This window comes from Urocitellus parryii, chromosome 8 (assembly GCF_045843805.1).
Source record: "Urocitellus parryii isolate mUroPar1 chromosome 8, mUroPar1.hap1, whole genome shotgun sequence".
In the NCBI taxonomy this organism is placed as follows: domain Eukaryota; kingdom Metazoa; phylum Chordata; class Mammalia; order Rodentia; family Sciuridae; genus Urocitellus; species Urocitellus parryii.
The window spans coordinates 56,636,692-56,640,253 of NC_135538.1; the positions used below are offsets into that span (position 1 = coordinate 56,636,692).

The following is a 3,562-nucleotide window of genomic DNA, read 5'->3' on the forward strand; positions in this document are numbered from 1 at the left end:
GAATCAGAACAATCTGGATGCTCCCAGTTTGCTGGGCCCTGCCTCCAGAGTCTGATTCAGTACATCTGAGGCAGGGATCATAGATCTACATTTCTAAATTCTGATGATACTCTCATTCAGGGAGATGTGATGATTTAAACATGCGGTGTCCCCCCCAAACTCATGTGTAAGACAATGCAAGAAAGTTTGGAGGTGAAATGATCGAGTTATGAGAGCCTTAATCTAATCAGTGCAAAATCCACTTGAATGAATTAACTGGGTGGTGACTATAGGCAGATAGGGTGTGGCTGAAGAAGGTGTGTCACTGGGGCCTTTGGGGAATATATTTGGTGAGTGGAGCTCTGCTTCCTGATTGCTATGCCCTGAGCTGCCTTCCAACATCCACCATGATGTTCTGCCTCACCTTGAGCCTGGAGTTCTAAAGCTAGTCTATGGACTGAGACCTCTGAAACCATAGCCAAATAAACTCTTCCTCCTCTAATTGTTTTTGTCAGGTCTTTTGGTCACAGTAACAAAAAGCTGAATAAAACAGGGGACCACACTTTGATGGCCCTTAACTAGTCAATCTCACCCCTTTACTTGACAGGTGAGGAACTATGGTTAGAAAAATTAAATGCAAGTTATCTTATTCTTTCTGTTCCTATAATGAAATACCTGAGGTTGAGTTAATTCTTTTTTTTTTTTAATTTTTCATCTTTAATGAAATGATTTTGGAAATAATGTGCACTTCCATGACACCAATGCTACCGTTTTTGGAGTCACACAGTAAGATACACAGAATTACATCCATAATTACTATGAATGCCAACATTTCAAGTAGTAATTTCTGCTATATGGCAAACAAGATCAAGAAAGCAACCATCAAACAAAAGAGACCCATAGCTTCAGACAAGACAAATCCCAGGAGAGCATATGAGAACAGCTGCTGCTTCAGCGAAGGATTTCTGGCATAACCAATGATAAGGCTGCCAAAGACTGTTCCAATACCAGCACCAGAACCAGCCATTCCTACTGTTGCAGCACCTGAACCAATAAATTTGGCAGTAGTATCAATGTCTCCGTTGATTGCACTGGTCTGAAACTCCCTTGGGATTAGCTGACATTCACCATTCTGGGCCCCATTAAAAACTGTAGAGCCCTCTCCAGGTCTAGTCTCTGGTCGAGATAACACTGATACAGAAATTGGTCTGGAATCAGCTCTGGATCCAGCTCGGATCAGAGCGGGGGTGCAGGTAAACATCTTAGACTCCTTGGGGAGGTGGGGTTGGAGGATCTAGGTGACAGGCAACATGATATGGGCTCCTCTCCTGCTTTCTCTCTGCCCGGGAATTGGCAGCGGAGGCGGCAGAGGTTAAAGGAGTGGGGCCTGAGTAAGTTCTTTTGAAAAAGGTTAATTCAACTCACAGTTTTGGAGGTCCAAGGGTCATAGGACTACATCTGGTAAGGGTCTCCTTACTGGTGGGGATTCTGCAGCACAGGGCAGCACATGGCAAGTCAGAGCCTGCTTGCTAGCTCAGGCGTCTCTGCTTGTAGAGGAACTAATGCAATCCTGGAGGCCCACCTCAGGCCCCATCTAGTTCTACTCACCTCTCAAAGGCCCTACCTCCAAATACTATTAAGAGATGAACAGGTGGATCAAGTTTCCAACACCTGACTTCCCACAGACACGTCCAAACCAGAACACCAACTAAGGCTCGAACCCAAAGATTTCCTGTTCACAGACCAGTGCTTTTGTTGGCACTGTTACCAAAAGTTCAGTCCTTGTCCCTGATGCCAAGCCGATAACAAGGACATGGTTTGGAGAAAAAGGAAGAAGTTTTATTGCTTTGCAAGCAAAGGAGGAAACACAGGGGACTCCAAAGTTGGAGTCTCCAGCTGCCCCACCCCGCTATCCTGCCTACCCAGAAAAACATTTACAAGCTTGTCCTGTCCTTCACTAATGCTGTGTGGGCTTAAGGTCATATCATTATCAGAAATGTATTGGGTCCTTTCATCACCAATATTCAATGTTTGCTTTTAAACCATTTAGAGTTTCTCAAAAGTTATTCTCATGTGATCGTGTTATCCTGTTCATGGAATGTGATTCTACCCATCAGCAAGAACAGGGGGCTTTTAAAGGGGTGATTCAAAGGCTACATTGTCTCGGGCCAGCCAGGGGCTGTGTGTGTGAACTATGAGCATTTGAGCGTATGGGAGGAGTGGCCTGGTGTTGCGTGCTCTTTGAGCCGTGCAACACACATGTGCACTTTCCTCTTGCTAGCCTGTGTTCCCACACAGCACCTGAATGAGTGTCAATCTTGCCAAGATGTCAATCAGTCTACTGACCACAAGACATCATGAAGCTAGACTCAAGCCCCTGAAACCTGACCCTTTGCCTTATTTGGAAAGAATATTCCATGGAACCTCCCTCTGTGTCTCCGCTCTTTCCAACAGATGCCTAAGGTTGTGAGCCGTCACTGGACCCCAAGAAAAAGGTACTTTCAGTGTCTGTGTAATTATTTCATGCCAACCCAAATTCACATGGAGTGACCCTGAATGATTTAGTTGCATGTTGCAGCACTACATTCCACCTGTTATGTGTTAGAGTTGTAATTCACTTGTTAATTTTGGAGCTAGATATTTCTGAGGTCTTCTGGTGCCATCCCAAAAGTCTGGGTTACTTTGTTCCTATGGTGGGTGTGTGCTCAAGGACAGATAATTCTGCCTAAATAGGGGAATAAAGGTAATCCTCTTCCCCTGAGATTAGGGAGGAGGAGAGAATAGGGAGGAACAGGGAGACAGGAAGAGAAAGAAATATATGTCTATTTTAAAAATATGTTGCAGTTAGTGGCTGAGGGAGGCTGAGGCGGGAGGATTACGAGTTCAAAGCCAGCCTCAGCAAAAGCGAGGAGCTAAGCAACTCAGTGAGACCCTGTCTCTAAATAAAATACAAAATAGGGCTGGGGATGTGGCTCAGTGGTCAAGTGCCCCTGAGTTCAATTCCCGGTACCCACCTCCCAAATAAGTTGCAGTGACAGAGCAGCAAGGGCTACATTCAAATCATAAAGTGGACCACTGTTACAGTACTAGGTCAGGGGTTCCCAAACTTTTCATAGAATTACTCAAGGAACCAGTTAAACTTCTAGCTCCAGGAACTCATGCTGGGAATAGTGTTTCTTAACTCTGGTTGCATGTTGAGATCAGATTCTGATGCAATTTATCTGGGTATCAGGAGCCCTAAAGGCTTCCCAGGTGATTCAGATAGGTAGTGAATGTGAGAAGCTCTGGTCTAGAGTAGCGTGCAGGAGCCTCCCCTCATGCAGACACACCAGGTGATGTGAGTGAAGCTGCTGGCCAGCCTGGACTAGGCAGGCTAGTGCAGTCAGGGACGGTCCTACCTCCCCCTAGGGGAAGTACAGTGGAGCAGGAGTGTTAGAGTGAGTTTGCAGAATGACTAGGAGTGAGTGGCATGGATGCAAACATTTGGACCAAAGCAAATGTAGGCAGTCTCATTGGCAGGAAATTTTTATTTTTTTAACTCTCATAGTTACTTTTTTTGGCTTTCTTTAGCTTCCCCCCCCCC

General features: G+C 45.4%; 1 pseudogene; it reads right to left on the reverse strand.

Annotated features, from left to right (window-relative positions):
* Nucleotides 1–767: 767 nt before the first annotated feature.
* On the reverse strand, nt 768–1,240 carry LOC113183364 (ATP synthase F(0) complex subunit C3, mitochondrial pseudogene; annotated as a pseudogene).
* Between the last annotated feature and the right edge of the window lie 2,322 nt (nt 1,241–3,562).